Source organism: Vulpes vulpes, chromosome 4 (genome assembly GCF_048418805.1).
Source record: "Vulpes vulpes isolate BD-2025 chromosome 4, VulVul3, whole genome shotgun sequence".
Taxonomy (NCBI): Eukaryota; Metazoa; Chordata; class Mammalia; order Carnivora; family Canidae; genus Vulpes; species Vulpes vulpes.
This window is the reverse complement of record NC_132783.1, coordinates 25,913,139-25,926,677: the sequence shown is the minus strand read 5'-3', so window position 1 is coordinate 25,926,677 and position 13,539 is coordinate 25,913,139. Positions and strand designations below refer to the sequence as shown.

Genomic DNA, 13,539 nt, shown 5'->3' with positions numbered 1-13,539 from the left:
TCAACCTTGTGCCTGCAGTCAGCTACCTTTCCGAATGGGGAATGCTGGATGTTAGTAGGTAGGGTCTTTAGAAATCATTTAAGTGAGCCTACACCTTCATAATTTGTAGGGCAGTAAAGCCTACCGCTGAGGCATCAACCAAGGAGAAGCTAGAGTGTTTGTTTCCTAACTGCGCTGCGGCCTTTGTTAACAGGATTGGTGATACTGAAAGTATGAAATAGAATTTAAAAAAGGAATTCTGTGAAATTCTTCTTTGGGAGGAAAAGTGCTGAGTCTTCGATTTTATATTTAAAGTTATTATTATTACTAATTTAAAATTAAATTCTATTTAATTTCTAATTTAACATTTTAAGTGAATTTGAAGCAGAATTGTTTAAGATTTTCCCAATACCTCTAGAATAGAAATCTAGAGTAATATATCCATGGGCCCACTTAGAGAAATGATTTACTTATATATGTGTTTTTGTCACTGAACTGAGTTCCTCAAGAACTGAACTGAGGAACACAGAACAGCTATGTTTATTTTCTCACTGCCCACCCTGGCAGTCGGGGCTCAGTGAATGCTGGGTGATCTGGCCTCCTCTGTTCCCTTTCGTTTCTCTCCTGATGCAGTACACCTCGTCCAGTGTGCCTTTTCAATTCGGAAGAAAGCTTATGTCTCTTTCCTTGGAAGTCACAGAAAGCAAATTCTTCCACTTGAACTCTGGTCTGCTGTTCATGTGCATGGAAGTATTTGGTCTGGCAAAGTGTTACATTTTTACCCTGGGATTGCTGAGTATGTACTGGTATGTGTGTACACATTTTGGTCTACTGTGTAAGTAGCTTATCTCTGAGCCACATAACTGTGTGGCCAACAGCATCTTGTTGTTAGGTCATAGATCTTTTTATGGTTATTACCACAGATAATCAGAGCCTTCGATTAAGATACCCCATTGACTAAGAACCTGGCAGTCCTGTCTGGACTACTCAGAAACCTGGATATAGAGCAGTGAAATGACTAAGGTTCATGGGAAGATGGTATTTGCTGCAGGGTTCTTTCAAATTATGCTTAACAAATGTAATAATGAAAGATTAGTATTCTAAAATTAATCCACATTGCATTAAATACACAGGTTTAAGAAGAGATATGGTAAAAACTAAAAAGGAGAAAGTTTACAATCTTTTGTTGCTAAAAACTATGATGAAAAGAAGAGGCATTCGAGTTAGATTCAGTAAGGCAAATAACATGAATACATCACTTATCACAAGAGGAAATTAAAAGAATATAACACTTTTAAGTGTTAAATCTAATATCTAGACAACTAAAATTAAACATACATATTGCTTGTTTCCAGACAGGATTTCTTTGTGTAGGAAGATAAAGAAGAAAATGCCTTTTTTTTTTTAATTGGGGATATATTTTATGATGAGTATTAGATTATTTTTTAATGATTGGTATAAAAATAGTCAATAAGCTGCAAAGTGAAGTTAATTTAATGCACATAACATAAAACACTTGAATTAGCTAGATTTAGTTCTTTATGAAGGAAAGTTGTGTTTCTAGGGAGATTTTTATTCAAGAAAAATCTATTCCATCTAGTAACATGAGTGGATACTCATAAAAGATTCAGCCACTACTTAGCCATACAAAATAAAATGTGAAGTTCTACATTGCATCATTGAATTAATAAAATATTCAAAAGAAGGTTTAAAATTTGTCTTGTAATATAAATTTTTATGATTTATATTTATAGTTTATATAATTCAGTGAATGTAACCTGCACAATAAAGATGTATTCAGCTAAGTATATTAAATTATGAGAATTTGAGAAACAAGCTCACAGAACCTTAAGAAAAATGTTTCTTAGAACCTTAGGAAAAATGTTTCCTAGAACTTTAGTCATCCTTCATTGTGCCTTAGCCCTCTTTGGAAATCTCACATGATCCAAAAAAGACTGCTCAGGAAGGGAGACAGAACATGAAGACTCCTAACTCTGGGAAATGAACTAGGGGTGGTGGAAGGGGATGTGGGCGGGGGGGGGGGCGGTGACTGGGTGCTGGGCACTGAGGGGGGCACTTGATGGGATGAGCACTGGGTGTTATTCTGTATGTTGGCAAATTCAACACCAATAAAAAATAAATTTATTATTAAAAAAATCAAAAATAAAAGAAATCCTGTGCCTAAAAAAAAAAAAAAAAAGACTGCTTGGAGAAAAGAAAAAGGAAGATAAGTTACTGAGTTGTAGGCCACTGTTTGTGGTGCTTTATTGCATCAAGAGGGTACAGAGTTGAATAGAAGAGGAGTTCTAACTCCTAACTCTGGGAAACGAACTAGGGGTGGTGGAAGGGGAGGTGGGCGTGGGGTGGGGGTGACTGAGTGGCAGGCACTGAGGTGAGCACTTGACAGGATGAGTCTGGGTGTTATTCTGTATGTTTACAAATTGAACACCAATAAAAAATAAATTTAAAAAAAGGAGAGGAGTTCTAAAATGTGGCCTTCCCTTTTTTGGAGTTTGTTTTTTTTTTCTTTTTTTTAAACTTTATTTTATTTTAATTTATTTATGATAGTCACAGAGAGAGAGAGAGAGAGAGAGAGAGAGGCAGAGGGAGAAGCAGGCTCCATGCACTGGGAGCCCGACGTGGGATTCGATCCTGGGTCTCCAGGATCGCGCCCTGGGCCAAAGGCAGGCGCTAAACCGCTGCGCCACCCAGGGATCCCGGAAGTTTGTTTAACAAGAATCTAAAAAGTAATTAAATATATTATTATCATGGCTGACTTATGTCAAAACTATACACACTATTATTCTTAATTAAATGCATAATCAACTGACTGATGTGTCTATTATTTCTTAGGTTGGTATTTACTTTTTTATTTTTTTTAATTTTTAGATGAAGAACAAAATTTTATTCTAAAATAGTTCTCAGTGACAATTAAATACCAAAACCTGGTCATTATAATAAAAGGAAAAAAGAGTTAAAGGAATTTGCTTTAAATTTTTCTCCTTAAAAATACAAAATTCTCACGAATATATTGTCAACTCTCATTTACCTGAATGGGAGTGATTCATGTTTTGGATTATCTAAAGTCCTGGATTGGATTCTCATGCATCTTCAAGTGAATACATTTCTCAGCGGGAACAGAAGCGAGTATTTGCCGCAGTGAACAGGACTAGGTAATGAGTTTATGCCCGTGAAATGTGCACTAGGGGAGCAGTGGTTGGCCTGGGAAGTGAGCGATGCAGCTTCCACACGGAGAAGACAGGCCTCAGGCCACCGGAAAGGTATTCAGGGACATGAAGTGGTTCCCTATCCTCAGAGTGCTCAGAATCCGGCTGCCTACGGGGTTCTTTTTTTTTTTAATTTTTATTTATTTATGATAGTCACAGAGAGATAGAGAGAGAGGCAGAGACACAGGCAGAGGGAGAAGCAGGCTCCATGCACCGGGAGCCCGACGTGGGATTCGATCCCGGGTCTCCAGGATCGCGCCCTGGGCCAAAGGCAGGCGCCAAACCGATGCGCCACCCAGGGATCCCCTGCCTCTGGGGTTCTAATGGACCTCAAGCCGGGAAGCACAAAGAACACAAGAGATGAAAAAGGTAAAATTGAAAACACCCCCCACCCGCATCGTCATTTTACAAAGAAATGGAAACGGTGGGGGTTCCTACCAGGCAAGTATGTGGTCTGTTACCAACTCTGCCCACCCAGGCTTTCTTGGATTCCTTCTACAATACACATCTCAGGCCTGCGGCATTACCTGGTCCTCAGCAGACTAGGCCTTAATGCACAGTGCGTAGACGTGATGCTTTTACATAGAAATTCCTAGCATCCTCTGAAACACAAAAGCTGATCACAAGTCACATTTAAATCCTTTGCAGTGCAGACGAGGGACATTAGGACATATTAGTGCATTTCTGGATTAGCAGAAATTTACTAAGATAGCAACACTCTGTCGGATGGTCATATAGTCAGATTAAGTACCATTTTTTCACCAAACATGAACGAGTTTTGGCTGCTTGTAACAGGAACTACATTGACTGGCCCTGGGGTCCCTACAACATGGGGCTTTCTCTAATACCATAATACAGCCATGTGCCCGCCCCCAGGAGACCAGTGGCCTGAAGAATAATAAAAGCTTATCTTTAAAAGCCTTAAAAATGTACTCCAAAGCTTTTGTAGTATAAAAATGCTATGTCCCCAATCTGAGTAAAATCAACAGTGCACAAAAATGCAGCATTTGGTATGTAGGTGGGAGCCTGAGGGGTTGTGTAGGTAGTGCTGCCCTACGGCCCCTGGATGGACTGGCACAGCCTTAGCTTGTGGGGTGGGTTTGGAAATCACAGGAGGAACTTAGGTTAGGGAAGTTTACAGGACGTTCAGTGATTCTAGGAGCAGAAAGCTTTACACCTCTTAAAAATATTCACTAAACAGAAAATAACTGTTCCATATGAAATAGAGCGATTTCTGGTAGTGACACTAGTCTCACATCAGCAATAACCTAACCAAATCTTTAAAACACTGTTCAGTGTTCCAATTTAGTGAAATACACAGAGGAAAAAAATACTTAGATTACCTCTCATTGAAAGTTCAGGCTCTCCCTAGCAGGGCAAAGCCCAGATATCATTGCTAGTTTGACTGGGCCCTGGGGGCAGTGCACCCGGCACAACGCTTTAAAGTTATGCTTGCGAGCTGGTGAACTCCTATAATTTTTGCTGTGTGGTGTTTCTGCCAGCATCCTGAGGGCCTTATTTGTATGCGGGGAGGGCACAGCACCCATGGGGGACCATGTCTGCCGATCACTCCCCTGCTGTGACCAGTGCCATACAAGGAAAGGGCAGGCCTTGTCTTACTGTGTATTTCTTAAAAGTGACTATAACCATTGCATTAACTCTATGTTCCAAATACTCCTTTAGAAAACCCAAACCAAACCCGTTTTCCCTTTAGGAACCAGGAGGACGCTCCACATGTTTATATAGCACATTGTATATTATGTGCATGGCCGAATCACCGAAATGATCTGACAGGGCTGTATCCGTCTTCTTCCACTGGTCCTGGACCTCCTTAGATGATGGCATCATGTTCACCAATGGTTCGTGATCGAACGCCTCTTCTGGAATAATACCTTCTGCCTCCGATGTAAGGAACCGACGGGACACCCAGTGTCAGCACAATACCGCCCAGAGAGCTGCCAGTATCCACTCTGGATCCTGGATTTCCTTTAGAGCTAATAGCTGGTGTGATTGTGACTGATAAGAAAAGGCCGCGGCTGAACTGTCGTGGGGATGGTCTCCGAGGCCAGTGTCCCCTGGGTTGTGTTCTGGGACCCTGAGCTGCTGGAGATCCTGTTGGCCCAGCCCCCAGCTGCTGGGATTCTGGCTGTAGCCACGCGTCTTGGAGATGGAGATGGAGGTTGGTCAGCGGGTTCCCGGAGCTGCTGGTGGCCTGGCTCCTAGAGCTGGAGGTCACAGAGGTGACATTCCCTGTTGGTGGTTTCCTGAGGCATCGAATTCTCTGCATGCAGAGATCCGTGCAGGCGCGCGCTGTCCACAGGCGCCTGGAGCAGCGCCAGCAGGAGCAGCAGCGCCCAGGCCGCGTCCCAGGCCCCTTGTTCAGGGGCAGGACACACAGCCTCAGGGTCCCGCCCCAGCTCAGCTGCCTCCTTCAGGCGGGATTGAATGGGCGATTGATTTAATTCATCTCAGTGGGCAGAGATGACAGCGACATTTCCTTGTGTCTTTCCCTTTGGTGAACTAAGTCCTGTGATGTATGGCTGTGCACAGTTAGGGGTGGGTTACATGTCTGTCTGTCTATCGGTTTGCTTTCCTTCTTTCTTTCTCCTTCCTTCCTTCCTTCCTTCCTTCCTTCCTTCCTCACTCCCTCCCTCCCTCCCTCCCTCCCTTTCTCCCTCCCTCCCTCCCTCCCATTCTTTTTGTTTTTCAGAAAGGAAAAGCAAAGAAAAAGGAGCATGGTCATTCTTGCTGACAGTTTCCCTGACTCTTCCTCTAGCAACAGCATGGAACCAAGCAGGCTTTGGAGAGCTTTCCCTCCGCGACTTAGTTCCATGGGCCCATTTGTCGACTTTGGAATGTAGTGTGCTTGTAAACAGCTTTCCTGATCTTTCTTCATTTTTTTCTCTATTAAATTTAAATGCACATTATTGGGTATTTATATGCTATATTAAACTTTTATAAATATATTTTGCTTTGTTTCAATTCATGGTAGGACCAATGCCATATTGTACACAAAAGTGACATTTAATAATCCCTTGAAATACTTTGTACCTTGCCACACGTAAGATTTTTAATTCTGATGACACCATCTGAATCCCATAGGAAACCCTATGGTAATTTTAACCCTAGAATGTCAGTAAACAACTGGAAAGATAATGTAAATAACACTGACACATCAGCTCCTGACAGCACACACTCACACTCACTCATCGGTGCACTCGTTCTGTTTTCGTCCTCCCGGCATAGAGAAGTGTCTGTCCCCTCCTCTTTCTGAAGAACAAGCCTGTGAACCCCCTCTGATGAACACTTAGGACATAGAGCATCCCCTCTCTTCATTTGATATTCACCCTCTGACACTGATGATCATTGTCATTGATATTAAATATTCAGACTTTTTCTTTTCAAAATTGTTCCCTCTTGATTCTACATCCCCTTTCGTCAGGGATCCCCTCTTTGCTTGGATATTCTAGGTCTCCAGTTTTCTCACCTCCAATGTGCTCCTCTGCCCGCACTGAGATGGCTTCTGCCCTGAGCTTTCTAGTGACTCTCTCAGGCCACCATGCACTTTGTGTCACTAAAGCACTGCAGGCTTTTTGGAGCTCCTTCTGCTGATCTGCCCAGTGGCATTAGGGGTTGTTGACAGATGACAGATACCTCCCTCTTAAAGCACTCTCTTCCTTGACTTCACTGAAACCATCTCCTAGCCACTCATTTTTTTGTTCTATTTTTTTGCAGCTTATACGCTTTTTACCCAGCTATTAAATGTCTGAGTGCCTTCCACTTGCTCTACATTTGCATTTTCTCTTTTTCCTTTGCTAGATTCCTCTGTTCAGTCATCACAGGGCCAAGAAACCATCCTTGAACTCCAGATGAGATTAGCTCTCTCCATTATATACTCCAGTAGCACCATGTTCATCATTGTCCTTGCATTCATCAGGTTATTTTCCATTTCTTTGGTGGTTGATTAATGGCTTATCCCTACCTAGTCTGTAAGCTCTTTGAGGTTGGGTACTGTGCCTGCTTTATTTATTTCACTGTGTTATACTTAGTCCTAGCATTACTCTTGCACATACGGGCTCATTTTTTTTTCTCAAAAGAATTGTTTATCTATATAAGAAGTATTTCTTTCTTCATTAAAATAAAAAGAAGTAAAATTAAAAATGGTTGATATTGAATGACTATTGCTCTGAACTTATCTGAAGGCTATTTAATGTTACATTTTGGTCAAGGTTAACATGTTTTCATTGACTAGAAGGTGTATCAAGAGTCCTTTAGTTTTTTATCAGATAGATTCTATTGTAGCAATATAACAGACATCTGAAATTTCAAGTTTGATTGTATTAGTCTGGGCTCTCCGGAAAAGCAGAATCAATAGGATGTGTGTGTGTGTGTGTGTGTGTGTGTGTGTGTGTGTGTGTGTATATATATATATATCTCAGTGTAAGAATTGGCTAAGGTGGTTATGGAGGCTGACAAGTTCTGAGATCCGCAGGGTAAGCCAGCAAGCTGGAGACCAAAGGGAGCTGGTGCTGTACTAGTTTGAGTCTGAAGGCCTAAGAACCAGGAGAACTGAGGGTATAGCTCAGGTCAAAGACTCTCAAGCTCGAGACACAACCAGTGTTTCAACTTAGGTCCAAAGGCAGAAGAAAGCTAATGTCCCAGTTTGGAGGCAGTCAGGCAGGAGGAATTCTCAGGGGAGGGTTAGTCTTTTGTTCTGTTTGGGCCTTGAGCTGATTGGATGAGGCCCACCCATGTTGTGGCTAGCAAGTTCCTATAGTCAGTCAATGAATTCACATCTTAATCTCATTTGAATATATTCTCATGGATACACTCAGAATAATGTTTGACCAGATATCTGACACCCTATGATTCAGTCAGGTTGATACATAAAATATACCATCATATTGATCAAATGAACAAAATTTATTATAGATTTCTACTTTTTAGTCTTTTTTTTTTCTATTTCATTAGGGTGAGGTGGTTGCCTTATAATTTTCTTCAAATGCTGCAATTGACAAGGCATATTTAGATTTTTTTAAAAGATTTTTTTTATTTATTAGAAACAGCAAGAGAGAGAGAACATGAAGGCAGGTAAAGGCCGAGGGAGAAGCAAGCTCCCTACTGAGCAAAGAACCTGATGCAGGGCTGGATCCCCGGACTCCAGGATCACGAGCTGAGCCAAAGGCAGGGCATGTTGAATCTGTGCCTGACTTTTCAGTCACTCCACACATCGAAGCTGCTCTTTCAGTCTCCTTTTCTACAACTTGTCTGCAATACCCAGTGTTCTCGCTAGGTTTGTTGCTTACCATAATCTAAGCTACGCTTGGTAATACTGTGACTTTGCTGACATTGTTTGCCCTATTTTAATAAACCCACTCCCTCTCAATCTTGTCTTGTCCCAAACTTTCCTAGTTTTCAAGGTTCAGAGTGAATCTCAAACACTGTTGTGAAACTGCCTCTGAGACTTCCATAGCTGCTGCTCTCCATGCAATTGTCTTGGCCCCTTTTACTTTTTATGGTAATTTAACCAGTTCCTATTCTGTTTCCACCAAAAGCATGTCAAGTCCTACAGAGCAGAAACCGGTATTGACTTTCTTGTGAGTGGTGGGGGGTGGGGGGGTCCTGCAGGATGGTGCACATGATGTGCTACAATAAATGCATTGAATGAACACTCGGTTTCTCTCATAGGTTTTTGAATTGACTTTTGGTATGTGAGTGGAGTGTGCTTGGCCTGATTCTGGTTCTCTTTCCAGGAAGCACATCTGCTTATCTACTCTGTCCTCTTATTTCCAGTCGGTTAAAATACTCTCAATTATTGGTTAACTTTTGATTTCTTAAGAATTTGTTGGGAATGCGAACTTGATTCCTCAATCCTTTTTCTAGCAAGTTCCACTTTCCTGAATGACATTCTTGCCTTTATCATCTTATTAATTTACAGGAAAATGCCAGTTATTTTTCTTAGTTTTTAGTCCATTGGGTTCTTTGTGTCTGGCCCTCAGTGAGCAAGGTTTTGAGTCAGGTACTGAGATTTCTACATAGATGAATATGATGTATTGCGTGCCCTCTGGGAGCAAGGAATCTTTGGGGAAGGGAGGAGGCAAGGGGAAGGAGAAATCTGTGTTTAGTGAAGTCTCCTGCCATTGAGAATAATATATATTTGGGGAATGATAATTTATATGTAATTTGAGGATATAACCCCTTCCCCCATGGAGTTTGCAGCCCAGTTGGGGGATGCATCTAAATAAATACAGATCAGGGTGGGAAATACTTTGATAGGGATAGCAAAGTTGGTTAGGGAGGCATGTGTGGGGAATCTGTTGCTCAAACTTGGTTATATAATAATTTGGTTGAAATTCTCTTTTCTGATGTGATATGGACCGGTACGTGGTCAGGTAATAGAAAAAGTTTGTGCTAGCAGGGAAAATAGAACTGATATTTCAACCATTTAATTTTAGTTTAAGTTTTGTAAGTATACATTGATTCTTTTTTAAAATAATAAATTTATTTTTTATTGGTGTTCAATTTACCAACATACAGAATAACACCCAGTGCTCATGCCGTCAAGTGCCCCCCTCAGTGCCCGTCACCCATTCACCCCCACCTCCCACCCTCCTCCCCTTCCATCACCCCTAGTTCATTTCCCAGAGTTAGGAGTCTTTATGTTCTGTCTCCCTTTCTGATATTTCCCACACATTACTTCTCCCTTCCCTTATATTCCCTTTCACTATTATTTATATTCCCTAAATGAATGAGAACACATTGATTCTTTAATTTTTAAAACTATGGGCAGCCTGGGTGGCTCAGCAGTTTAGTCCCACCTTTAGCCCAGGGCGTGATAGTGGAGACCCGGGATCCAGTCCCACGTCGGGCTCCCTGCATGGAGCCTACATCTCCCTCTGCCTGTGTCTCTGTCTCTGTCTCTATCTCATGAATAAATAAAAAAAATCTTTTTAAAAAAAATAAAATTTATGACCAAAGCCTTCTTGATTCTGAGCATAGGTTTTCTCACTAGAATTTGCAAACATATATATTTTTTATAAACACTCCTTATAGTATTCAGTTTTGCTATTTTTAAAGTAATATGAGTAAAGCCTCCTTCTTGTAAAGCAAGTGGAGTATAAACTCCTTCCAGACTTATGATTTTCCTCCATCTTTTATAATTGCTTTCGTTCTGTAACTTTTTTTGTTTTTTTCCTCTTTTCTTTTCCTTCTGTAACTTGACAGTTCTTTTTACAGATTTACCTTTCAGTGTTTTTTAAAAATATACAGCTGATTTTCTTAGAAACAAATGAATTTTTTTCTTACTCGTATATCTTTGGTTTATGTAATATTTGGTTAAGTTATCGATTAAAATATCTTGTACAAGTGTCATAAACATATGTGGGAACACACACAAGGGACTCTCGCGACACAAGCATGCTAGTCAAGGGCTGAGGACAGAGGTGTGCCCGTAAAGCAGAGAGCAGGCTGCCAACTGAGAAGACTTTGCTTTGGACGTCATTCAGCTGACTTGATGCAGTGTCAGGTAAATCTGGGAATGAGTTAAGTGGAGGTCAGTTAAAAAACTTCTGATGTAAAATAGAGCAAAAATGCTCTGGGAACACAATATGCTCTCTAATTGCTTGTCTATAAAATAGCCACTCTGTTCTCTGTGACATAATCTTATTCTAAAGTTTCTTGGCCTGTCGAGATTGGTAATTTATCTAAGTAAAATAGTTGAGGTATACCTTTTTTTTTCCTGTGAAGAGTACCTGTTTCCTAGGATCAGATCACATGTTTTCTGTGTAACAGATTTTTCTTTTTATTCTTCTTGTCTTTTCTGTTGACTTTTTTTCCATGTCAGATTTTTTTTTTGTAAGATACTTTAAAGATTACTGTCTTTGCCTGAGCCCCTCAGAGAAACATAGCATATATGTTAGTGATTTGTGGTTGTTGTTTTTTATTTATGGACTTAGTTTTTTTGTCTAATATAGTATCCCATTCCTAGGATTCCTATTAAATTGTTTCCTTGCTGTGTGGCTGATTATTAGCTGTGATTAGAAACCATCAGAGACCATTTTAGTGTCACCTGGATGGCTCAGTTGGTGAAGCATTTGACTCCTGATTTCACCTCGGGTCATGATCTCATGGATTGTGGGATCCAGCCCTGAGTAGGATTCCACACTCAGCAGGGAATCTGCTTCTCTCCTTCTTGCTCTCCCTCTTCCCCTCCATTGTTTTCTCTCTCACAAATAAATAAATAAATCTTTTTTAAAAGAAAAGAAAAGAAACATTTACATTTGTTTGAAACTTCACTTTTTAATAGGACCCGATGAGTGTGCCGTAAATATGAAATTAACTTATTTTGCACAGTTCACTCTTTTGAATACACCTGTCATTTTTCTGCTTCACATAAATTTCCTTGATTAAAAGATGCTTCATTTTTACCAAGGGAATAATTTAAAAAGTATTATTTTGCTTAAGTCATTGTATCAGTCAACTTTTGCCAAGAAGACTGCTCAAACAAATAACCTTAAAGTCTTAGCGGTTTCTAGCAACAAAGATTTAGCTCTTGTCCATGCAAGTGTGGGGTACAGGAGGCTGTGACTCTTTCCAGCATTTGGTTCCACTTGATGTGTAAGGGAACAACACTTACAAGAGACATGCATTTTTCTGGCAGAAGGGAAAGAACAGTCCCCCAAACATGACGACTCTTAAAGCATTCTCTTGGACATGATTCACTTTGCTTCCAGTCACATTTCATGTGTCAGTACAAGTCATTTGGTCAAGCCTGATACAGTACACACCTCATACACACACACCACTCTGGGCTAGATCACAACTTGGTACAGTGCCCCCTCCTGGGATGGGAGTAAATAAATAGGAATGCAATGCTCTGTTACAGTCAGGTCTTTTTTTAGGTTTTAATAATAAATTTATTTTTTATTGGTGTTCAATTTGCCAACATACAGAAAACACCCAGTGTTCATTTTAAAGATTTTTTGTTTTGTTAGAGGAGTATTAAGGATATATTTTGTGAATTTTACTGTGGAAATAATTTTTTCCTGATATTTTTCAGCTTTATATTTTGAACTCTGTTGAACTGATGTTAATATACAGGTTGAGATTGAATTAGGATCTTTGTAAGGAAGAATTAAGTGAAAGGATATTACATATGGAATTCTTACTTCCTACTTCATTATATTTTATTTTCTCCACCTTTATCACTTGTCTCCTACTTCTATTGATAATTGAGCGGGAGTTCAAACTTTTTTCGTCCATACTGGTATAGTTTCAGTTTGTAACTTTAGGAATTTTGAAGACTATTTCCTATTGTATTGATTAGTCATTAGTCAATTTGGCTGGATAATCTGACGCTATCTACTACCATTTCAATACACTAAATTATGCCTTTGCCAATTTCATAGTCATTTTTTTTTTTTTTAACAGCATCCACATGTGGACAACAGTCTCCCAGCAAGTAAAGAGAAACCAAGTTAAGTCACAGACAGGTGCAGCTGAAATACCAAATCACGCATGGCCTTTTCTAGAGTTATATTTACTTGTGCACAGTGGGGACTATATTTCCTTACAAAACAAGAGATAGTTACATTTGCTGTTTTGAAATAGCAGAACTGAACCTCAAATGCATGAGAACATGAAATCTTAGTGGGGTATGGTACTTGAAAAGGGACAGTGGGCAAGTTGTCAGAGAAATTGGAGATTTGTGAGTGATGCTGGATGTTGGAAGGAGATAGGAAGTTTGAAAAGTAGATACATCTAGATATCCAGGAGTAAATGTTTTGTGATAGTGATGGAATCAGAAAGAATTAGACTGGAAGGCATTGTGAGTTTATTTGGTCCTAGCTATTGCCACAATACAGAAGCAGTTCCATTGGTAAAAGCTTATCAAATGGTGGCTTACATTATCCTGTGTAATTTCAGAGAAGTCCCCTCCCCCAATCTTCCAAGATTGTGTATTCCAGTTTTTCACTGTCATATCCCACTTAAGTGTGTTTCTTAATTCCATACCAACTGTCCTTTTCAAAGGGTGAGGTCTGAGAGGGGCAGCAATGATCACATCATCCTGTATATGCATTTCTCTTTAACGTCATTAAAGCTCTTGGGAAAGATGTTATTTCACCTGTGATTGAATCTAGTTCTGAAAGGGATGAGATTACAAAGTCTACCTACACCATTTTACAGATTAAGTGAAAGAGTTTCAAAGATGATGAGACTCGCCCAAGGTGAAAGGGCCCAAATGGGAAAGCCAAAGCCAGAAGAACAATCTTGTCTCCTAATTAAGTGTTCTTACTTTGTATATGACATATAAGTGGCTATTTCATGAGTATAT

The 13,539-nt window shown here is 40.1% G+C and overlaps 1 long non-coding RNA gene across 2 annotated transcripts in view; it reads left to right on the top strand.

Annotated features, from left to right (window-relative positions):
* Positions 1-13,323, top strand: part of LOC140598557 (uncharacterized) — a 36,531-nt gene extending 23,208 nt beyond the window's left edge. Inside the window, exons 2-4 of one of the 2 annotated variants that reach the window (XR_012001000.1) lie at positions 4,921-5,762; positions 5,917-6,074; positions 12,636-13,323. This is a non-coding gene — a long non-coding RNA (uncharacterized lncRNA). Of the gene's footprint in view, positions 1-4,920; positions 5,763-5,916; positions 6,173-12,635 lie in introns of those variants that run through there. The other variant, XR_012000999.1, reaches the window with a different exon arrangement.
* The last annotated feature ends 216 nt before the right edge of the window (positions 13,324-13,539 follow it).